The sequence below is a fragment of the Dendrobates tinctorius genome, unplaced genomic scaffold (assembly GCF_039654945.1).
Source record: "Dendrobates tinctorius isolate UK_male_01 unplaced genomic scaffold, ASM3965494v1 ptg000008l, whole genome shotgun sequence".
NCBI lineage: Eukaryota > Metazoa > Chordata > Amphibia > Anura > Dendrobatidae > Dendrobates > Dendrobates tinctorius.
In genome coordinates, this window is record NW_027361676.1 from 73541618 (window position 1) to 73567290 (window position 25673).

At 43.4% G+C, this 25673-nt stretch overlaps 1 protein-coding gene across 4 annotated transcripts in view; it reads right to left on the bottom strand.

Annotated features, from left to right (window-relative positions):
* SORBS2 (sorbin and SH3 domain containing 2) overlaps positions 1–17830 on the bottom strand; it is a 333099-nt gene extending 315269 nt beyond the window's left edge. The window contains exon 1 of one of the 4 annotated variants that reach the window (XM_073578712.1): positions 17070–17830. The gene's annotated coding sequence lies outside the window, so the exon portion shown is untranslated. The remainder of the gene's footprint in view (positions 1–17069) is intronic. The other 3 variants (XM_073578685.1, XM_073578692.1, XM_073578702.1) reach the window with 3 other exon arrangements.
* Between the last annotated feature and the right edge of the window lie 7843 nt (positions 17831–25673).

The following is a 25673-nucleotide window of genomic DNA, read 5'->3' on the forward strand; positions in this document are numbered from 1 at the left end:
TTTGCTGCTGTATCACACTGTTGACTCATATTCAGTCTGTGATCTATTAGTATACCCAAGTCTTTTTCACATGTGCTGTCACTTAGCCCTATTTCTCCCATTCTATATATGCTTTTTCCATTTTTATTGCCCAGATGTAGTACTTTGCATTTCTCCCTGTTAAAAACCATTCTGTTTGTTGCTGCCCACTTCTCCAGTTTATTTAAATCTTTTTGAATCCTCTCTCTCTCTTCTCTAGTATTTGCTATCCCTCCTAGCTTTGTGTCATCAGCAAATTTAATCAGTTTACCCTCAATGCCTTCATCTAAATCGTTGATAAAGATGTTGAACAATACAGGGCCCAGGACAGAGCCCTGTGGTACCCCACTTGAGACATTCTTCCAACTGGATGTGCAGCCATTTACGACCACTCTTTGGGTCCGATCACTAAGCCAGTTATGAATCCACCTAACAGTTGCCTTGTCCATACCATACTTAGTCATTTTTTCAATAAGGATTGTATGAGAGACTTTGTCAAATGCTTTGCTGAAGTCAAGATATACTATATCTACAGCATTTCCTTGATCCACCCAATCAGTGATACCGTCATAGAAGGAAATTAAGTTAGTCTGACATGACTTATTAGTTACAAACCCATGCTGACTCTGTTTAATCACTTCATTCTTATCCAGGTATTGACATACATGTTGTTTAATAATTTGTTCAAAGATCTTTCCTGGTATAGAAGTCAGACTCACCGGCCTATAGTTACCTGGGTCCACCTTCTTCCCCTTTTTGAAGATAGGAACAACATTTGCTCTTCTCCAGTCTTCTGGCACTTCTCCTGTTCTCCAAGAATTTTCAAAGATTATAGAGAGGGGTTCAAAAATTTCTTCTGCTATCTCCTTCAGTACTCTGGGGTGTAATTCATCTGGACCTGGAGACTTGAATTCATTTAGGCTAGCTAAGTGTTTCCTCACTATCTTTCTGTTTATAGATATCCTGGATTCTTCTATTCCCTTAATAGGACAGTGAATAACAGTTGATGTTACATTTCCTTTCTGAGAGAAAACAGATGCAAAATAGGAATTTAAAAGTTCAGCCTTCTCAACATCCTGTCTTACCATTTCATCATTTTCATCCTGTAAAAATCCTATAGCATCTTTGACTTTTCTTTTACTTTTGACATATCCCCAAAATCCTTTATTATTGCTTTTGACATCTCTTGCAAGCCTCAATTCATTTTCAGCTTTAGCTAATCTGATTTGTGCCCTGCAGGTTCTGCAGACAGCATTATATTCTTCTTTAGATATGCCTCCCTCTTTCCATTTTATAAACATTTTTTTCTTCCTTTTTAGCATGTGCTTAAGTTCTGTGTTCATCCATCCTGGTTTCCTTAACTGCTTCCTATTCTTCCCTCTTTTCGGAATTGTTAACAACTGTGCTTTGAGAATTTCATTTTTCAAGATTTCCCATCCTTCCTGGACATTTTTGTCTTTAAGGATATCCAGCCATTGGATCCCTCCAATTCTCTTTCTGAATCCCTTAAAATCTGCCTTTCTGAAATCTAACCTTGACGTCTGAGACTTCACAGGTCTTCCGCCTCTAGTTATCCAAAATTCTAAAATAGCATGGTCGCTACCTCCTAGGGTCCCAGCCACTTTTACCTCCTCAACCATTTCCTCCCTGTTTATAAGGATTAGATCCAAGGTAGCAGTTCCCCTTGTTTTCTCCCTTACCTAGCTTTATATTTGCCTCTCTTTGTCCCTTTACCCTTACATAGCCAAAGGGACAAAGAGAGGCAAATATAAAGCCGCAGCCTGAGCCACCGGTGGGACACACATAGACTAATGTCGGCCACACCTACTGGATGGGTTTGCCGGTCGGCTGATTGTCAGTCGAGATGTCGACTGGATATGTCTAGTTTTGGTATGTCAATCACTTTATTCTCTCGCAAATAAGCTACCTGCTAAGATGTCTGTCGGCAGCTTTCTTATACACAGGCGAGCTCAGCCGAACTAGTGCGTCTGCGTATGGGAGAGACAGACAATATTACTGTTGGCCAAACGATAAGCCGAAGTGTCATTAGGCTGACAGCCATCAATGTGTATGGGGGTCTTTAGGCTTCCATTCTGCTAATCTGCAGTCACCAAAATGATATTTAGCAGGTGTGAACATCACCCACCGGGCAGTAGCATAAATATAGTACTCCAACTAGCAGTCTTATTTAATCTCTATTCTGTTAGTTCATTGGAGACGTTGGTATCGTGATGTTTTGAGCTCTTGAGAGTGTACACGTGATAACGTCCAGTTTATCAACTTTCACATTCACATGGCTACCTTGCCTAACCCATATCTGGCTGCTATTTTCGATGCCATGAAAACTTAAGAGATGTTTTGAAAGTAAAACACTTTAGAATTGTGGTTACTTTTATATGGTAGAAATAAAAAATACTCCAAGAATCGGAATTATCTTTAATAATAATTGTATTAGGGTTATATTACTGCATTTATCCAAAATACTACTGTAGTAATGGAGATATAATAAGAAAAATACATATTACACTTAGGTCTTAGACGTTTGCTCAGATTAACCGCGTTGTATAAAATAATTATTCTACCAGATAAAGTATCTAGATATCAGAAAGTCTCACAGTAACAATGGTTCATTTTTTTGCAAGAAAAATTAATTAAGAAATAAGAAATAAGAGAGTGAGAGAAAACAGAGACAACCTCTCCATACAGTCGTCGTCTGAATGGGGTGACTATCTCTCCCTTGTACGACTGCAGTCAGGGGGCGCTCATCTTTTAGTCTTCACTGTAGCTCACTTTTTAGCATAGGAATGTGTTTCTTTCTAGCATAACCATCCTTACCTCTGTGCCTTCTGTACCCACTTGGATTACTACCAACGCTGTACCTTTCTAAACTCTGTACCAGTCATCATCTATCAAGCAGAAACGTGGTGTGCAGATGGCACATCACAAACACTCGCTGATTAGGATTTCAAAACAGTAAGGAATTTTGGCACCCACTTTCTGCCCTCCTGTTGCTACATAATGGGCATACATACACTTGTGCTGCTTGGTGAACAAAAAGTAGAGAAAAGCTATTAGCGAAACTACAAAGGCTGCTTATGGAATAAAACAGAATTTTTTTTTACACTTTTTATATTATGTTACAATACAATACTAGATCTGCAATTTCTATTATGAGTATTAGGCTATGTGCACACGTTGCGGAATTGCCGTGGAAATTCCGCAACTCCCTGCCACGGGAAATACGCTAGAATTCCGCATGTGTAATTCCCGCATATTTCCCGCGATTTAACTAGCGTTTTCCAAGCGATCTGTAGCATCGCTTGGAAAACTGATTGACAGCTTGGTCACACTTGTCAAACATAGTGTTTGACAAGTGTGACCAACTTTTTACTATTCAGGCTGCCTATGCGGCATCAGTAGTAAAAAGATATAAAGTTAAAAATAAAAAAAATGGTGTTTTTTCTCACTTTCCGGCGTCCCGCGTAGCATTCCCGATCCTCGCGATGCTCCCGGCAAGTCCCGTTCCCGGCAATGCCTTGCGACAATGACCTTTGATGATGTAGCGGTATCGCGAGACCGCGACTTCATCAAAGGTCATTGTTGCAAGGCATCACTGGGAATGGGAGTTGGCGGAAGCATCGCTGAGGCCTGGGAACGCTGCGGGGGACGCCGGAAGGTGAGAATAACACCATTTTTTATTTTAATTCTATTTTTTAATCTCCTCTCCTCCAGACCGTGGGTACCATCCGCACATATTCCGCTTACTTTGCGCATGGTGGACATAGCCACATGCGGAAAGTAAGCGGAACAATGCTTTCCTATGTGTGCAGAATTCCTGTGATTCCGCACAAAGAATGAGCATGCTGCATATTTTTCCACGATGCGATTTTGCCGCGGAAAAATACGCAGCATTAACACAGCATGTGCGGAATGCCATTGAATACAATTCCTTGCTTATTTTATGCGTTTTTGCAGCGTCTTCGTGGCGAAAAAACGCGGCAAAAACGCATAAAATCCATTGGAATTCCAGACGTGTGCACACAGCCTTAAGGTAAGGCAAAGATTTATATTATAGCTTCTAAAAAAAAATAAATAAAATAAAACTAGACCATAATTTCCAGCACCAATATTTAAAATAATAAGAGCTATGGATTTTCTAAAAATTATACAAAGAGAAGCTGTGAATCTGCTAAACCAACAGAGAAGAGCAATGCTCCGAAGCAGCTTAACCTCTGATCTCAAATCCTGGTTGTTACAGCTATTATATTTAATGACTTAATTTTATATGAGCAGGATATCTTGGTTCCAGGATGATACCTCTTTTTAAGGGCTGAAAAAGTCAATACAATATTTAAACTTTAAATCATTTTTTACATGTGTGGTCATAAATTTATTATACAAATAATGGTGATTAGTTGGGTTTTAAAACCATATTTTAAGATATTTTAACAAGATGAAAATCTTACTAAAAAGTGAGTGTGTATGTCTAATAGTCTGGAGGCAGCTTCCTCTGATGAAGTAGAACACTTTTAGGCCAGGTGCACACGATGCAGATTTCACCGCGCAGAAACACTGCAGTTCCGCAGTGTGATGTACAGTAGCATGTAAATCAATGGAAGAAAAAGCCCGCTGTGCACACGCTGTGGTTTTTGCCGCACGGTTTTTGTGCGGTACAAAAAAAGCAGCATGTCACCTCTTTTTTGCAGTTTTCCACCTGATCCATTCTCCAAATCCGCAGGGGGAAAACCGCAGTGGAAAACGGTAAGAAAACCACAAAAAAAACAGGAAGAAATCCGCAGGAAAAATGCAGGTCATTTGACCTGCAGATTTCTTCAAATCTGCGCGGAAAAATCCGCAGGGCAAAAAAGTACGTGTGCACTCAGCCTAAGGCAGCATTCTTCCCCATCACTGAGAGAGCAAAGTTCTCTATCCTACAGCCCAACACTGACAAGCCTGATCGGTGCAGGGCAGGAGAGAATGCCTCCAGAACCTATACATGTGTGGTTATGTAGCAGGTATTGTATATATAGGTTAGCTGTGTGTGTATGCAGCACAGCTATGTGTGTAGCTGTAACTGAAATGTGTAAATGTAGCAAAGTTGTGTGCTGTAAAATCACATTTGTATAATGGCTCAACAGAACTATTATCTCCTTGTTCTACCCTATTAAATTAAAAATTAGTGAAATTAACCCCTCCACTTCTTAACACCATCCAAAACCTGAGATGTGTCTTACAGTAAGGTGTACACCCTATAGTCCGAAAGATGCAATTACATTTCTGAAGCTACAGAATTTAATTATTGCAAAGTCAGTCCAAGATTACCAGAATAAAAGGCGTTTTGTAATGATACTCTTCAATAGGTTTTGCATCTAAGCCCTTTCATTATAAAGTGAGCCTAAGTGTGCATTCACACTGCGTTAAGGCAACCGTTCAGTGGCCCTGTTGGGGCTTATGTCCAAATCCCCCGCAAAACGGATTTGGGTGTATAGACTATAATGGGGCCGACAATGCACACTGACGTCCATAACTTTCGGCCGTGTACACGTACTGGAGGTGGACACTCAGACGTGGTAGACTTACAGCCTGAACGCAGTGTAAAAGCACCCTAAACAAGAAAATAGAATGATCTGGACTTATGTGAAAAGAACGTTATCATCATCACCATTACCTAGATATCAAACACACTCTGCCACCCGATTATACTAACCTAGTCACCATTGTGCAAGGTGCACTTCAGATTGCACACCAGCTATACAAATAGATTTTCTTGCTTACATTAAAGGGGTTTTACCATGAACAAGGTTAATTTTAATTAACATTCTACTCAATATTGAATGTAATAATTTCCATAATTGAATGTAATAAAATGTCCCTGTGCTGAGATAATATTATAAATGTGCCCGTGCTGTGTCCTGTGTAATGGCTGTGTCTGATTGTACAGTAATATGGTGTGATCTCCCCTGCCCAGGAGCAGGGCCGTATTTGTCATTAGGCACGGTCCTAGGGCAGGACTCTGCGGGGGGGCGGCACCTGAGCAAGTTTTTTTTTTTTTAAAGTCTGGGGTTGGCCCTCCCCCTAGTTCCCCCCCCCCCCCCCCCATCATACTCACTTCCTCCCGGCATAGATATCTGTTCATCCTGTATGAGTGCGCGGTCACATGTGGTACCGCTCATTAAGATCATGAATATGGATGCCACTCCATTCTCATAGGCGTGGCGCCCATATTAATGACCTTAATGAGCGGTACCACGTGATTGCGCGCTCACACAAGCAGGAAGAACAGTTGCCGGCGCCTGGCAGTGGCTAGACGAGAGACATGCAGCAGGGAACGGACCAAGCCACTACTCAGGTGAGCCGGATGGAGAGTGAGCGGCGGGGGGGGGGGAAATGATCTGGGTGGAGAATGAGCAGAGGGGGGTTAATGAGCGCCGGGGGGAGAATGAGCGGAGCCTGCACTGGGGAGATGGTCGCACTGGGGAGATGGGCTACTTTCACATCAGCGATTTTTGCCAAAGTGTCTGCATTAGTCATACTCACCAATGGGGTAGGCAGCACTAAAAGTACCCAGGGCAGCATAAGCTCTAAATACGGTCCTGCCCAGGAGCTGTGGTGTGAACGCAAAAAAGTATACAGAAAATACGGTGCAGAATCGCAGATCATTCTTTGACGTAAAACATTGCGTAACCCCTTACTGACCAAGCCAATTTTGACCTTAATGACCAAGACAAATTTTATGTGGTAATATCTCTGAAACACTTCAACGGATCCCACTGATCTGGAGAATGTTTTGTGACACTGTATTTCATGATAGTGGTAAAACTTCTTCGATGTGGCTTGCGTTTCTTTGTGGAAAAAAAAAACAAAAAAAAAAAAACAGAAATTTGGGGAAAATTTAGCAATTTTCAAAACTTTTAAATTTTTATGCCCTTAAACCAGAGAATTATGTTGCACAAAACAGTTAATAAACATGATTTTTCACATCTCCTTTATAATCAGCACAATTTCTGAATTACTCTCTTTTTAAGAAAGTTAGAAGGGTTAAAAATTGACCAACAATCTCTAATTTTTCCAACCAAATTTACAAAACCATTTTTTTTTTTAGGGATCACATTTGAAGTCACTTTGAGGGGCCTATATGACAGAAAAAAAAAGTGACACCATTCTAAAAACTGCACCCCTCAGGCTGTGTGCACACGTCCGGAATTCCCGCGAATTTTATGTGTTTTTGCTGCGAAAACGCTGCAAAAATGCATAAAATAAGCAGCCCATTAAATTCAATGGCATTCCGCACATGCTGTGCTAATGCTGCGTCAAAAATCGAATCGCGGAAAAATACGCAGCAGGATCATTCTTTGTGCGGAATCGCGGGAATTTCGCACACGTAGGATTCCATTGTTCAGCTTACTTTCCGCATGTGGCTATGCCCACCATGCGCAAAAGTAAGCGGAAAATGTGCGGATGGTACCCAGGGTCTGGAGAAGAGGAGACAAACTCCAGGCCCTGGGTACCATATCCCTGTAAAAAAATAGACTTAAAATAAAAAATGGTGTTATTCTCTGGGGACGCTGCTATGTTTGACGAGTGTGACCAACCTGTCAAATCAGTTTTCCAAGCGATGCTACAGATCGCTTGGAAAACGCTAGCATTCTGCAAGCTAATTACGCTTGCAAAATGCTAGTTTTTCGCGGGAAATAAGCGGGAATTACGCATGCGGAATTCTAGCGTATTTCCCGCTGAAATTTCGGCGGCAAATTCCACATCGTGTGCACATAGCCTAAAGGTGCTCAAAACCACATTTAAGAGGATTAGCCCTTCAGTTGCTTCACAGGAACTGAAGCAATGTGGAAGGAAAATAATGAACATTTAACTTTTTTTTTTTTTTTTTTCCCCCACAGACAATTTACTTTAGACCCAACTTTTTATTTTCACAAGCATAAAAGGACAAAATGGACCCTAAATTTTTCCCTGAGTATGCAGATACCTTTATAAGTGGGGGAAAACTACTGCTTGGGGACACGGCAGGGCTCAGAAGGGAAGGATCACCGTTTGACTTTTTGAACACAAAATTGTCTGGAAATGAGAGCATACGCCGTGTAGTGTTTGGAGAGCCCCTGCTGTGCCTAAACAGTACAAATCCCATACAAGTGACCCCATTTTGGAAATTAGACCCCTCACGGATTTTATCCAGGAATATAGTAAGCATTTTGAAACCACAAGTATGACACAAAATTTGATAACATTAGGTCGTCATATTGAATACGTCATAATAAGTGTTGCGCGCAAGTACCTTACTCTGTGCAAACTGGAGTAGCAAGTACTTATGCTCAATACTAGCTGTCATCCCATCATTTTTTACTTTTGAAAAAACCCCAGAACTAACTCCAACCCAAACACAACCCACTATCACAGTGATCAAAAGGAACCAATAGGAAAAATTTCCTATTATTGCCAGGTGCCGGCTAGCAGGTCTTGGCGGGTGCACTGCACCTGCAATTTTTTTTTTTTTTTTTTTTAATTTCAAGTAAGATGACATGGTGGGCCAGGCACCGAAGCAAGAGGTTCGGGGGATGGTAGAGGAACAGGGTACCTCATTTCTTTTTCGTCTGACATGTATATCATGTCAGAAGAAAAGAGAAATGATTTTAACAGGGAACACTTTTTTTTTTTTTTACGTGATTGCTATTATTCACTGGATAACCAGAAAATCCGGCCCTCAGCATGTTCTCCAGGGTCTAAGCTACCCCTCGTAGCTCAAGAACCCAGAGATTTTCCAACTCTAGGGGCGCTATACCCTTATTCCCGGTCGCCATTTTAAATCGGTAAGCCGTTTTAATGTGTATCGAGTTGTTAAGGGGTTAAAAACGTGCAGGGTAATGTTTTGCCTCACAAAAAAAAAATTGTTTGCATTCTTATACTGTAATGTCTGTATACTCTTGCTTCCTCCCCTGCCCAGGAGCTGTGGTATGATCAGACCATGTCCCTGTATAGTCAGACACAGCCATTACACAGTAGGAGCACATTTATAAGATTATCTCAGCACAGGAACATTGCTCGAGAAAACCCCTTTAAGATATAACTCAATCATACACCCGTGTCATCTTTAGGCTGTGTTCACAAAACCAAAAGGCTTTGTTAAACAGCATCTCGGTGGTGTAGATGCCAGAACAGACTTCACAAAATATTCCTTGCGTCTGATATATGTTGGTTGTGATGAAAAGGGTCAATATCTGCATATCAGGGGGTAGTGTTCCCTAATCAATGCAATTAAGAAGTCAGTCTTTGCTGTCTAGAACCTTGTTAGTTCTAATTCTATGCATCCATCTTTTAAAATTGCCTTACTTTCTCCACTGCCTGGAACCTTTAAAACAGGCTAAAAAGGGGCCCTCGAGACATTTTTAATTACAGCAGCTTGCTGTCTCATTCCTCTACATTGGAAGCCCACCGCAACTCCCTCTAAGCTGGAGTTTCTAGAATATTTAAATGATATGATGTGTATGGGAGAGCTAATGATGACAGATCAGGATTTCTATGTTTCCCAATTGATGGCTCTGCTGGTTCTTGTTTTGTGCCACGCCCCCTGAAGAAGGATACTTTCACCGAAACGTACGCCGGGGTCCGTTTCTATCTGCTCCCACAGTTTGAGGACATGACAGGTAATTACCTGCACTTGAAATATGGTTACTTATCTTAGATGTCCGGGGGTCTGTGCAAGCATCGTCCGATGGGACTACAAGTCCCATCTGGCGATGCCTGCTACCATGACAGTGATTGACACATTAGCCAATGATGGGACAGTAGTAGTCCCATCATCCGGCTAATGTGTTAAATGTTAAAAAGAAAAAAAAAAAAATACTACATACATACTACATGCATGCTACATACATACCACATACATACTACATGCTACATACATACTACATACATACTACATGCTACATACATACCACATACATGCTACATACATACCACATACATACTACATGCATGCTACATACATACTACATGCTACATACATACTACATACATACTACATATATACTACATGCTACATACATACTACATATATACTACATGCATGCTACATACTACATGCTACATACATACTACATACATACTACATGCTACATACATACTACATACATACTGCATGCTACATGCATGCTACATACATACCACATATATACTACATACAATACATACATAGACATACAGTACATATAACATAGAGTAACATACTTACCAATACTTGTCACATTGTTCCCCGAAGCCATTGTCTTTTACGGAATAAATATTAACATAACAAACCACAAAAATACTCACCCACGATCCGAAGCAGTCCACGAGTGTGTCCCACGACGATCTTGGGTAGAGAACTGCAGCATCAGCTGTTGCTGCCGTTCTCTACGGGCTGCAGGAATCCAATGACGGAAGGTAGGTATCCTTCCGCACTGTATTCCTCCGCCACTTAAAAAAAAAAAAGTCCCTAGTCTCACTTTATGCCATTACTGTGTGGGAATTTCCCACGCAGCAATGGCATAAAGTGAGACTAGGGACTTTTTTTTTTTTTTAAGTGGCGGAGGAATACAGTGCGGAAGGATACCTACCTTCCGTCATTGGATTCCTGCAGCCCGTAGAGAACGGCAGCAACAGCTGATGCTGCAGTTCTCTACCCAAGATCGTCGTGGGACACACTCGTGGACTGTTTCGGATCGTGGGTGAGTATTTTTGTGGTTTGTTATGTTAATATTTATTCCGTAAAAGACAATGGCTTCGGGGAACAATGTGACAAGTATTGGTAAGTATGTTACTCTATGTTATATGTACTGTATGTCTATGTATGTATTGTATGAATGTATTGTATGTAGTATGTATGTATGTAGCATATATGTGGTATGTATGTAGCATGTATGTATGTAGCATGCATGTAGCATGCAGTATGTATGTAGCATGCATGTAGTATATATGTAGTATATATGTAGCATGTAGTATGTATGTAGTATGTATGTGGTATGTATGTAGCATGTAGTATGTATGTAGCATGCATGTAGTATGTATGTAGCATGTAGTATGTATGTAGTATGTAAGTAGCATATATGTAGCATGTAGTATATATGTAGCATGTAGTATGTATGTAGTATGTATGTAGCATGCAGTATGTATGTAGTATATATGTAGTATGTATGTAGCATGTAGTATATATGTAGTACGCATGTTGCATGCATGTAGTATATATGTAGTATGTATGTAGCATGTAGTATATATGTAGTACGCATGTTGCATGCATGTAGTATATATGTAGTATGTATGTTGCATGTAGTATATATGTAGTATGTATGTTGCATGTAGTATATATGTAGTATGTATGTTGCATGTAGTATATATGTAGTATGCATGTTGCATGTAGTATATATGTAGTATGCATGTTGCATGCATGTAGTATATATGTAGCATGCAGTATGTATGTAGTATATATGTAGTATGTATGTTGCATGTAGTATATATGTAGTATGCATGTTGCATGCATGTAGTATATATGTAGCATGCAGTATGTATTTAGTATATATGTAGTATGTATGTTGCATGTAGTATATATGTAGTATGCATGTAGCATGTATTATGAATGTAGCATGTATGTAGTATGTAGTATGTATGTAGCATGTAATTTTTTTTTTTTTTTTTTTTTACATTCAACACATTAGCCGGATGATGGGACTACTACTGTCCCATCATTGGCTAATGTGTCAATCACTGTCATGGTAGCAGGCATCGCCCGATGGGACTTGTAGTCCCATCGGACGATGCCTGCACAGCCCCCCGGCAGGCCGGCACAGCCCCCCGGCAGGCCCGTACAAGGGAAAAACAGGATTTTTCTTATTCCGATACCGGAAGTCCCATAGACTTGAATGGGACTTCCGGTATCGGATTCGGCGATACCGATACTTTTTTTTTTTTTTTTTTAAGATCGGCCGATCCATTCCGATCCGATACTTTGAAGTATCGGACGGTATCGCTCAACTCTAGTAATACAGCTATAATGTGCAGATGGAAGTAACTTCTTACATTAGTTTACAACACATACACTGCCAAATCCAACAAAAACACAAAAATGCGAGTACATCGGTAACCCACTTGTGAATATGCGTCACTGGGCTGATGAAGGCTTGTACTGTTCTGTGGGAGTGGATCTTATTAAGGAAGGATAAGGAGTACCGGCTATGTTTTTTTTCAGCTATTTTCCCAATCTATTTGACACCACCTTTGGAAAGTTTACAAAGGCATCACTGTGTCGCCAAAACCTGCACAAAATGTTACTGTTTGCTGCTCTGAACCCAGAGGTAAATTGAAGCAAATAAAAGGCATTCCAGTTTTCCCATGGGAGTTTTTTTTCTTGTAGCTGAATATGGGCAGCTATGAATCGCCTGTGTCTACTTTCCCCGACCTTCACTGTACTGGACTTATTAAGCAATGGTCAGCAGGGAAAATGAGAAGCATTTTGAGCCGAGCTTCATGGAAGGCACCAAATACAGCCTGGCCAACCATGTGAAAATCTATAAACTATTTAGGAATTAACAGAGGACAGACTAATAGAGGCCATCATTAAATCAGGTTTCACTACAATCAGCATGTAATGTAAGATCTGTTCGGGTCCACAACGTTATACTTGTGACAAAAAAAAATAAAAAAATTATAGGACGTTAACATTTCTGTGTCTTTTTAAAGACGACTAATAGAGCGCTTTATCGTCTGAACTTTCAGTGCTATTAGGCACAATGTTGTTTTTTTTTTTACATGTGGTTTTACGTGCTGCGGCATATTCACCTTTGATGTAAAAGAAGAAAAGAACAGGAGTACAGTAGGGAATGCATCATTTTATAAAAACAACAGAAATGGATTTAAAGGGAACCTGTCAACTCAGAAGACGCATTTACCTGCAGATAAAGGTTCATCTGATAATAAAAAGTGTTATAGTGTTGACAAGACGCCTCACTAAAGGTGCAGCTACAGGCAGTAAATTCATCCATTTCCTTGCGAGAGCAACCGACTTGCAGTCACGGAGGCGCGCACGGAGCACACGTGCACAGTCACCGCTCAATATGAGAGCAGGAACTCTCAGCATGCCATGGCATTTTGATTGGTGTGCAGAGCCAGCGGTCAATCTGTCAATCAAAATGCCTGGGCTGTTGCAGCTCACAGTATAGTGAGCAGTGCCCGTAGTGTACGCTTCAATGGCTTGAAGCCAGTAGCTCCTAGGAGAATAAAAGTTCATTTTCTCAGGGTGGGTGTACTTTCTGTAAGGCTACTTTCAGACTAGCGCTCGGAGGCGCAGCGCAGGACTGCCGCTAAGCTCCGCCCCGGCCACGCCCCCTCCGGTCAGCTCCTCCTCTAATCGCATGACGCTGCATGCGGTCAGCGCACCCTATATTTAACGTTGGGTACACTGGTCGTGCGCTGGCATGATTTTGCCGGCGCTTGCGCCCTTTTGGCGCTGCGCCGAGCGCACAAAGACGCACTGTGTTGCTTTTGTGTGCGCTCGGCGCAGCGCCAAAAGGGTGCAAGCGCTGGCAAAATCATGCCAACGCATGACCAGCGTACCCAACGCTAAATATAGGGTGCGCTGACCGCACGCAGCGTCATGCGATTAGAGGAGGAGCTGACCGGAGGGGGCGCAGCCGGGGGCGGAGCTTAGCAGCGGCCCTGAGCTGCGCCTCTGAACACTAGTCTGAATGTAGCCTAAGACGGCCATACAGGTTTAGAATGCTTTATATCTGCAGATCTATCCTATTTCTGCAGGTAAATAGCATTTTTTGAAATGACCAGTTCTTTTTAAGCAATGAACTGTATAACTGCAACTAGTCTGCCCTGTACGATGCTGCATCTCCTCCAGTCCTTTCGCCATCTTGCTCTTGGAGATGCAGCTCGTTCTTCTTGAAAGTATAATTTTAAACTCAACTGAGAATTTATGGGACCTTCTTGAAGGGGTTGTCTACTGAAAACAAGTTATTACCCATTGATGGTATGGATGATTACTTATTGATTGTGAGGGGTTCAATTGCCGAGACCCGCACCGATCAGCAGAACAAGGAATTTTAATCAATCGACGAAAAAGCACTTTAATCCCTGCTGGAATGGAGCGGAAGTGAGTATGACAGTCTGCTGCATCACCTATATGGGGCTGCCGCAAAAAGCCAAGTCTAGAATTTGTCAGCCATAAGGGGAATAAATGGAGTGGCAGGAAAGCATGTGTACTGCTGCTCTGTTCTAATGGGGATAAAAGTTCCCAATTTTGTTGATTGTTGTGGACTTGTCTAGTGAAAACAAGTTAATGAGATTAATAAGAAAAATAAGTAAATAAATATACAGAGGAACAGAACATTCACTCATTTGTGGTCTTAATATATGGTATAGTCTGTGTTGTAAACTTTGCTATTAACATACATGAATTGATTGCAGAATGGCGCCCTGGCGCGCGTTTCGCATTAGCTTCTTCCTTGGGGGGGGGTTATTTAGTATATTTAGCATTTGCTATCATAGCTCTCTCTAATACAATAAAAAAAAAATTTCAAAGTTACTATATAGTCAGAAGCTGAAAAATATATACAAGTCAGGACCTAGAGGGGATCATTATCATACCCTTTTTCTCAGTGCTTGCTCATTGCCCTTAGCTACAGTGTCTACAGTAGTCGGAAAGACACCTCTCTCGTCATTGGTTCATACTGCTGCCCCGTTCCTCCCCTTGTATGTGAAAGCAAATTCAGAGGCATAATATGGTATTCTAGGCTTAACTAATCAACTGAGAGAGACTTTGTGTTGTCTATAGTGTCTATTATACATATATCTCATTTATAAAACTCTTATGTAAACCAATGCAGAAGTGGAGGTCGTGGGACCAGGGAGTGTGTGCTGATCCAATCAAGAATAATAAATTGTCCTGAAGTTTAGCTTATTTGTCACTATGCTACAAAGAAAATCCAAGGTGGACAGGGGTCTAAATAAGGAAGGCATCCTAAATGGGGCTCGGCGTCTCCTGTCTTCAGAGGGGATTCCAACCTATAATAATTTAGGATGACTCAAGTGGTTAGTGATACTAGATATTGCCCTGCACTAAAGAATTTTCTTTTTTCTTTTTAACAAGACAATACCAGGGATCTCTAGTTCTTACAATGCAGGTACACATTTATGTGACAGTTTATATAATGAGGGGTAAAAGGTCACTTAGATATGACATAGCCGCACAAGGGCTCCTCTTTACTGTCACAAGAAACGGTTCTAGGTTTATTCTTGTACGTGAGTAAACTATAAATACTGGACCAACGCTGAAATCCTACCTTGTTCTACAAGCTCTAACCCAACTATGCCGAATGTGTCCTCGTTACTAACGGCAGATCCTATTGACAATTCATTACTTTAGAGTCCTCCTGACAGTCCAAGCGATAGGAAATTCAACCACATGCCGGACGCCTTGTTATGCCACGTGAGTACCGGCAGAAGTGTCTGGCTGTAGTTTGTTTCCCTACAGGTCAAAACACACAATCACTTGGTTGACAGCCATCTACCCTGACTACCACATATGCAGAAATGCTCAGACGAACAACCCTATGTTCTCTATTACAGAGCTTCTGCCAGACTCTCTGCTCAGCATCTAATCTGCCAGAAAACAGAAGAATTGACCACTGGAAATCTAAAATCTGGCTTTTTTACCTCAGTATTTGTAAGCCAAAACTAGGAGATTTTTTCATCACTCTTGATTTTAGCTTACCAATACTGAGGTAAGAAAACTGACCAAACACTCAACGTGTGCACGGGGCCCAGTAGAAGGAGAGCATTTCCTGGTGGGAAAATGAGAAATCAGGACCCACAGCAATGCGCCATCTTCCATTTAACAAGTGGAAACGCTTTTATAGACACCCGACATGCAATGCCCGAACCACCAGGTTTCATAAATGACAGACAAATAACTGGAGAACAGAAAAGTAACAAAATTGTAGTCTTTACATTATAAAGGTTCAGTTTTCGTGATATTTTGGGCATCACAAATTTTGTAATATGTATTGCCCACTTAACAGAATGGGAAGAGTAATGCAGGGACATAAGTGTCAGAGCTGCCGTAGGATTGTGGTGGAGCACGTAGATAAGTGTGCCCCATGGTACAGACGCCATCAAAGAAGAAAACCATCACTCTTCAGAGACAGAGCCTCGGTACTGACACTTGTGTCATCAGCCTGTAGTCCTCACAATGTCACATGAGGGCACAGCTAGGACAGGTACAAGGAAGAAACAAATCACTCTGATAAAAGCCTGTCTGCATCCACTATGTAACCTTGACCTCGGAAAGGTCAAAGCAAAGAAGATGGAGCAGTGGGTAGGTGTCGCTCATAAAAGATGCAACTCACCAGGACCTAAGACTAGTCGCACACACTTCCATTTTGGAATATGCTACAGATGAATGTTGTTAAAATGTATCGAAAAATAAAAAGCATTCCTTGTGAAATTGATGATAACATGCATTTTAGAGCAAGCATATCCAGATTTTCACATGAACATTGTAGCTATTTAAAAAAAAAAAAAAGTGGCTCTTTTTTAAGGGAGGGGGGAGGGGAATGGTTAGCAAATCACTTGTTTTTTGGAAAGGAAATACAAAAAAAAAAAAAAAACAACAACAACACACACAACAACAGACATGCGAATGTAAAGGAATACATTTACATGCTTTTTTCCCCCACACAGGATTTTAAAAATTATTTTTTTTTTTTAAATAAAGGTACACATCTAGGTTTCATTTTCTTTAAAGGTAAAAATGCTTAGTAGCCTACTTAAAAAAAAAACAAAACAAACATCCAATGCGCACAATATCCCTTTCGGACTTCTGTTTCGTCCATTGTGTTCTACGCAAACAATAATTTATCTACCTAAATACATTTTATTCTGATACAATTTTGTCCAAGACACCGCAAACAGGTTGTACGGAACAAAATGTGTCAAAAGAGTAATAATGACAGCTAAACATTGACCCACGAGCGCATATCACATACAGGTCTGGCTGCATGCTTTACCTATCAGGAAACAGGTGCGCCAGGGAGACGTGCAGCTCAGGGACCGGGGTCGCTCCTCACCAGGGTGCAGCACAGGTACCAGTATGGTTAGCAGGTCCAGGTGTTGGCCTTCACCGTACAGCTCAGGTGGCAGCACTGCTATCAGGCACTATCACATTTTTAGTCCAAGTGTAATGTCTCCTGGAGACACAGTGTCACAGAGTTTGGTGCTGTTCCCAGGTTACTGGGATTGTTGAAGCTCCCAGGTTCAGTGATTCTCTTCTATTGAGCTCAGGTCCTGGTGTAACCTTCTGTGTAGCTCCCAAGCACTGGTGTAGGTGAGAGCTCTGCTGCCCAGGTGCTGCTGTAATCCCCAGCTGTAGCTCTGCTGCCCAGGTGCTGCTCAGGCACTGCTGTAATCCCCAGCTGTAGCTCTGCTGCACAGGTGTTGCCCAGGTAGTGTTGTGCAGCTCGTACTTTCAGTCTTGCAGTGGGCAGGTGAAGGGCAGTCTGGGGAGCGGTGTCTCAGCTGCTGGTGTTCCCAGAGCCTGGAGCTATTTGCAGCCTTCCTTCCCAGCCGGCTGTGTGCATGCAGTGTGTAGACAGAGACCTCCCTTTCTTCCTCTCTCCTGGGTCTACCTATCACACCACAACATGCCAGCCTGACAGGGAGCGCAGCCACCAGCATTCTACCTATCACTGCCAGGAACTATTCACAGACCCGGGGGATCAAGTAAAAAACACACAAACTACAGAGAAAGTCCAACTGTTGCCTATGGCAACAATCAGGTTTCTCTGGAAAATCACATCTGTGATTGTTTTCTCATTAATTTTAACCCCTTAGTGACAGAGCCAGTTTGCAGCTTAATGACCAGGCCAATTTTTACAATTCTGACCACTGTCCCTTTATGAGGTTATAACTCTGGAACGCTTTAGCGGATCCCGCTGACTCTGAGATTGTTTTTTCGTGACATATTGTACTTCATGTTAGTGGTAAAATTTCTTCGATAAGTCTTGTGTTTATTTATGAAAAAAAAAAAACGGAAATATGGCAAAAATTTTGAAAATTTTGCAATTTTAAAAGGGTTAAAAGTTGACCAGCGATTTCTCATTTTTATAACAAAATTTACAAAACCATTTTTTTTTTAGGGACCACACCATATTTAAAGTCATTTTGAGGAGTGTACATGACAGAAAATACCCAAAAGTGGCACCATTCTAAAAACTAGACCCCTCAAGGTGCTCAAAACCACATTCAAGAAGTTCATTAACCCTTTACATGCTTCACAAGAACTAAAGCAATGTGGAAGGAAAAAATTAACATTTAACTTTTTTTTGGCAAAAAATTTAATTCAGAACCAATTTTTTTTATTTTCACAAGTGTTAAAAGAGAAAATCAACCACAAAATTTGTTGTACAATTTCTCCTGAATACGCCGATACCCCATATGTGGGGGTAAACCACTTTTTCAGCACACGGCAGAGCTCGCAAGGGATGGAGTGCCGTTTGACTTTTTCAACGCAGAATTGGCTGGAATTGAGATCGGATGCCATGTTGCGTTCGGAGAGCCCTTAATGTGCCTAAACAGTGGAAACCCCCAACAAGTGACCCCATTTTGGAAACAAGACCCATTAAGGAACTTATCTAGAGGTGTGGTGAGCACTTTGAACCTTCAAGTGCTTCACAGAAGTTTATAACGTAGAGCCGTGAAAATACGAAATCCATTTATTTCCACAAAAATGATCTTTTCGCCCCTAAATTTTTATTTTTACAAGGGTACAGGCCGGGGTCACACTGGCGAGGAATACGGCTGAGTGAGAGGCGCTAAAAGCACGCATTAGACACGGACCAATGATTCTCTATGGGGTCCCTCGCACCAGCCGTATATGACACACAACTATACACATCTTCCCCCGACCTCACCCCCGCTGTACTATAGAACGCCAGTGACTGTCTGTCCGCAGTCTCCAATATCATGTCCACTCTCTATCTGAAACTCAACCTCTCTAAAACTGAACTTCTTCTGCTCCCGCCGTCTACTAACCTCCCTAAATCTGACATTTCCCTCTCCGTGGATGGTACCACAATAACACCCCGGCAGCAGGCACGCTGTCTGGGTGTTTTGTTTGACACCAATCTCTCCTTTACATCCCATATACAATCTCTTGCCCGCTCTTGCCGCTTACACCTAAAGAACATCTCAAGAATCCGCCCTTTTCTCACTATGGAAACAACAAAAACCCTCACTGTTGCATTGATCCACTCCCGCCTGGATTACTGCAATGCTCTATTAATTGGCCTCCCCCTCACTCGACTATCCCCCCTCCAGTCCATACTTAATGCAGCGGCCAGGATCGTCCATCTGGCTAATCGGTACTCGGACGCATCCGCTCTTCGCCAATCCTTACATTGGCTGCCCATTCATTATAAGATCCAATTCAAAGTACTTGTTCTCACCCACAAAGCTCTCCTCAGTGCAGCACCCCCTTACATTTCTTCCCTCATTCCTGTCTATCGGCCTAGCCGATCGCTGCGCTCAGCAAACGACTTTCGACTAACCTCAGCACTAATCCGTACCTCCCACTCCCGACTCCAAGACTTCTCCCGTGCTGCTCCTATCCTCTGGAATGCTCTACCCCAAGAAATCAGGACTATCCACAGTTTGCATAGTTTTAGGCGCTCCCTCAAAACACACTTGTTCAGAGCGGCCTATCACGTTCACTGATCAAAGTAATTCTCTGTGTAAGTGTGCTTGTGTAGCCCATTCACTATCTCCATCCATCCTTCACTCCCTCAAGATGGCTGGACCTTCATTGCAGGCCCGGATTGGCAATATAACCAACCGGGCATTTTCCCGCTGGGCCGCTGTCACGTGGGCCGCGGGCGGCAGCGTCCGGTCATCTGGCCGCTTGCCAGCTGCTGCGGCCACTGTTGCTCCTGCCGCCGGCACTCTGCGGGCACGGATAGTTTCAAGTTCCTCCCGCACTGCAGGGAGATAAGCCGCCACGCCCCCACCCCCACGCACCCCATCCTCGCCTTAGCATGAGACCCCCTCCCCCCCCGCAGCCACTCACAGCGTCGCACTCGCTTGCCTGCTCACTCTGTTCGCAGGACCTGTGATGAGGTCACAGGAGGGGAGGAGTCAGGGGGGTCACATGATCAGGAGCCTTTGTCCAGACCCCCGATCATGTCACCCCTGACTCCGCCCCTCCTGTGACCTCATCACAGGTCCTGTGCGCTCAGCCTTGCCTCTACCGTCTGCAAGACTCTGCTTTGCTGTTGTCATGGTGCTGGTTGAGGTAAGTATGTGTGGGGTCAGGATTTACAGTGTGGATGTAACAGAGCTGTGTGTGTATGAGGTGTACGGAGCAGAGCTGTGTGTGTACGAGGTGTACGGAGCAGAGTCATGTGTGTACGAGGTGTACGGAGCGGAGCCGTGTGTACGAGGTGTACGGAGCGGAGCCGTGTGTGTACGGGGTGTACGGAGCGGAGCCGCGTGTGTACGGGGTGTACGGAGCGGAGCCGCGTGTGTACGAGGTGTACGGAGGGGAGCCGTGTGTACGAGGTGTACGGAACAGAGCCGTGTGTGTATGAGGTGTACGGAGCGGAGCAGTGTGTACGAGGTGTACGGAGCGGAGCCGTGTGTACGAGGTGTACGGAGCGGAGCCCTGCGTGTACGAGGTGTACGGAGAGGAGCCGTGTGTACGAGGTGTACGGAGAGGAGCCCCGCGTGTACGAGGTGTACGGAGTGGAGCCGCGCGTGTACGAGGTGTACGGAGAGGAGCCCTGCGTGTACGAGGTGTATGGAGTGGAGCCGTGTGTGTATGAGGTGTACGGAGCAGAGCCGCGTGTGTATGGGGTATACGGAGCGGAGCCGGGTGTGTACGGAGTGGAGCCATATGTGTACGGGATGTACGGAGCGGAGCCAAGTGTGTGCAAAGCATACAAAGCGGGCTTTTCCCACGGACACAGGAGTACACGGCGGAGCCCCGAGGAGCATTTTAAAACTCACACATGACGTTCCACCGGAAGTGATGTGCTGGAAGCTGACCGGAAATGAGATAATTTCTTGAGGAGATTGTGACGGAACCAGGAATGCTTCAGATCCATCACCATGTCCTCCTCCGACAGCGCAGACAGCAGGATCGCCTTGGAATCGGGGATGCCGGCCATGTGAGCGGATCATGATATGTCCTGCACTGGGAGGCTCAGGTGGGCACTACAATGGGAGCCGGGCTGCTATAGTATCTTTGTAGAATCTTTCATTATTTCTTTCTCTCTTTTTCTTTCTTTCTCTGTTCTTTCATTCTCTGTTCTGTCTTTCCCTCATTTTCTTTCTCTCTCTGTTCTTTCTTTCTCTCTCTGTTCTTTCTTTCTCTCTCTAATCTTTCTTTTTTCTCTCTCTAATCTTTCTTTTTTCTCTCTCTGTTCTTTCTTCCCCTTTCTTTCTTTTTCTTCTCTTTCTCTCTGTTCTTTCTTTTCTTTACTTCTTTCTTTCTCTCTGTTCTTTCTCTGTCTCTCTCTGTTCTTTCTTTCCCCTCTTTCTTTCTCTCTCTGTTCTTTCTCTGTCTCTCTCTGTTCTTTCTTTCTCTCTCTGTTCTTTCTCTGTCTCTCACTGTTCTTTCTTTGTCTCTCACTGTTCTTTCTTTCTTTCCCCTTTCTTTCTCGCTCTCTCTGTTTTCTTTTTTCTCTCTCTCTCTGTTTTCTCTCTTCCTTAGTGCCAGTCAGTGTGCCCATAATGCCAGCCACTGTGCCCTCAGTACCAGTCAGTGTGATCAGCAGTGCTAAATGGGTGCGATTAGGTGTGGACATGGGTGTGACTAGTTGTGAAATGGGTGTGGCTTGGCGTGGCCAAAATTTTTAGCGGCGCGCTGCGCGCGCCGCAGTCTTTCTCCATCTTTCCCTTCTTCAAAAGTTGGGAGGTATGATAGGGGCGGTTATGACCAGGGGGTCTGGTTACCCAATAGAGAGCAGTTCTGCCAGGAATTCTGTAATCATGCATACAAAAGGGGACAGAGCTTTGGGAGGAGTACTGTACCTAAAAGCAATAAATAGGACTGAGTTGAAATCCTGGGCACAGCGGTGACTACATGTTATATAGTCGTGTTAATCTCCTCTCACTTCTTGTAAACTACAAGTGTACAAAGATATTATATAGTCACCATGTGACTAGTGGGCCTGTGTAACTTCAAATGCCAGGGCTGAATTTTAGTCCCAGTCCGGCCCTGCTTCATTGTAAATACACAATTGTAAATACACACCTGTACTTTGTATCTCCCCCACCTCATTGTAGATTGTAAGCTCTCACGAGCAGGGTCATCTCATTTCGTCTTATTTTGCTTCAATTATTGTATTGTTAACGTTGTTACTTATGACTTGTGTTTTGAAACTGTTAAACTGTAAAGCGCTGCGGAATATGTTGGCGCTATATAAATAAAGATTATTATTATTATTTCTCATCTGTATTCTACGGTCCGTGCCAATTGCAGCATGCTGCGATTGTCAGCATACATACTACGGCCGTAGTACGCCAATGCAAGTCTATGCTAAACCCTAACCCTAGCCCTAGCCCTAATGGAAAACTGAAAAAAAAATATTTTCTTCATTTCATTATGTTTGCCTATATAAGGGGGTGATAAATGGGGGGGGGGGGGGGGGTTATGTACTATTTTTTTTATTTTGATCACTATGATCGTTTATCATAGTGATCAAAATAATGAATGGAATCTGCCAGCCGGAGCCGGCAGATTCTCGGCGGGCGCACTGCGCATGCGCCCGCCATTTTCAAAATGGCGACGCCCATCGGAGGACGCCGGCGGGACGCGGGACCACCGGGAGGGGACGGAGGACCACGGAGAGGTACCGGGGGGGGGGGGATCGGGGACCCTATTTCTCTCTCCTCTGATGTGCGATCACATCAGAGGAAAGAGAAATTTAATGCATAATCGCGGGTTTTTTGTTTTTTTTGCGGTCGCCGTTATAGGGTTAATAACGGCGATTGCAAAAGCGGGGTCGGTAAAAACCGACCGATTCATGTTCTCTGGGGTCTCGGCTAACCCTGGCAGCCGAGACCCCGGAGAAAATCTGACACTGGGGGGCGCTATGTACTTTCTCCACAGCGCCGTGAATTAACGGCACTGTGGTTTTAGTACACTCAATTACCGCCGTTAAAAGGCGTATCGGCGGTCGTTAAGGGGTTAAGCAAGGAATTGACAGCCACTATATACCAAGAACAGTTCAGCAGCCCATAAAAATCAGCATGGTGTGTGCCATCTACACCATACAATGAGGGAGATGTGCAAAAAGAGGTGCAAGCAAAGAGATGAGCAGTTACCATGGCAACTAGTCAGTCGCTCTGAAAAAATAACATTTGGAAGTTGATTTGTTGCCACATGGGGGGATTCCACTAAGGCCGGAATCACACATGCGAGAAACACGGCCGAGTCTCGCAAGTTAATACCCGGCACTGCCACCGGCACTCAGGAGCGGAGCGTGCCTCCCTCATAGCAATACATGCGGCTGCACGCTCCGCTCCCGAGTGCCGGCGGCAGTGCCGGGTATTAACTTGCGAGACTCGGCCATGTTTAACGCATGTGTGCGATCTGGCCTAAACCTCTGCCCCCAGTGAACGTTGTCATCACCAGTGACAATTACTTGTGCCCACGAGGAGCGTTTGGTGCGTTTTTGACTCTATTTTTGCTGCATCATAAACTCAGCGTCTTACAGCCCCAGCAAGATGGATGCAGCATAAGCTGACCTGCGGTTCGTGTTTCAAATCTGCCAAATCTCAGCTTCTCTTGTGGGTACGCTGGAGCTTTCTGTGCGGACTTTCCCATAGGTTTGCATTAGGTGTGGAAATTCCACAGGCAAAAAACGCACATGCATTTCTGGTTTGTTTCTGCTGCGGAAACGCATCAAATAGGCAAGTAATCCGCATCTAAGTATTGCAGAAATGTTTTGTCAAAGCCAAATACCACAAAGTACTAAAAACAAAGCAGCTTTATGTAAAGCATGACAGACCAAGAAGAGACTGAAACCGCAGCGTCAAAATACTTTCACAAAAAAAATGCAATGAAAAAACGCAGGTAAGGTCACGTACACACATTCAGTATTTGGTCAGTATTTTACCTCAGTATTTGTTAGTCAAAACCAGGAGAGGAGCAATCAGAGGAGAAGTATAATAGAAACACGTCACCACTTCAGTATCTATCACCCACTCTTGGATTTCGCTAACAAATGCTGATTTTCCCCTTAGGCCGGGGTCAGACTTGCTAGAAACTCGCACAAGTCTTGCACGTCAATACTCGTCACTGGCACTGGCACTTAGGACCGGAGCGTTCAGCTCCATAGAAATACATGCAGCTGAACGCTCCGATCCGAGTGCCAGCGGCAGTGCCGGGTACTGACGTGCGAGATTCGTGCGAGTTTCTAGCAAGTCTGACCCCGGCCTTAGACATGCATCAGATGCAGAAAATCTACAGGTAAAAAAATCACGTGTGTTTTTAGTGCATTTTCGTGGCAGAAATGAGTCAAAAGCGTATGTAATCCGCATCTCTGGTTGAACACTGAAATATAGAGCACTTTTATAAACAATTAATTTTGCACAAAATGTATGAACCACATGCGCCATCTTTACGAATTTGGCACAAAAAACATTGGCAAATATCACAAGACAAAAAAAAAGATCACAATGGATGAATTGTATCCAATATGCTTTAAAATGCGAAAAAATTCCAAGTACAAAAATAGCCTGTAAAAATTTACTTACATCCGTAACATCTGAACTATAAAAATATTATGTTATATACAATGTATACTGTAAAAGTGTAAAAAAATAAAAATTCCAGAGTTGCTGTTTTTATTCATTTCACTTCCCAGAAAACAGTAATCAGGGTCGGCGTTAGTGGCAGGCAGAATAGGCAGCTGCCTAGGGCCCTCACTCCCCCAGGGGCCCCCAGTCAGCGGCACACCACACGGGCGCTATGAGGCCCGTGAGTCAGGGGACCCGCCCAGCACCAGCGTAGACCCTCCCCCCGCCGCATCATTGACGCCGATACAATTGAAAGCAGTGATGGAGGAGAGAGTGTCAAATAATGCTCCCTCTCCCATCATTCCCTTCTGCCTCTGACACTGTGGGTGCGCGATGACGTCACTTCATCATGCACCTGCTGTGTGTCGGGCAGTGCAGCTGCTGGCTGAGACTGGAGTCGAGCCTGGAGCAGTGTGGGGAATGAGGAGGTGAGGATTGTGTGTTTTTTTAAATATATCAGTCAGTGAGTACTGGACTGTGGGGCTGGATTATATTCTATGAGGGAGGGTGGAGGGGCTACATTATATTATATGGGGGGTGGGCTGTATTGTATTCTATGAGGGGGCTGCATAATACTCTGAGAAGGCTTTATTATACTATATGAGGGGGCTACATTATAGTCTATGGGGGGCTGCATTATTCTATAGGAGGGGGCTACATTATATACTATGGGGGGCTGCTTTATACCCTATGAGGGGGCTACATTACATTCTATGGGGGGGTGGCTGCATTTTACTATATGAGGGGTTACATTATATTCTTTGGGGGCTGCTATATGGGAGAGGATGCATTATATTTTATGAGGGACTACATTA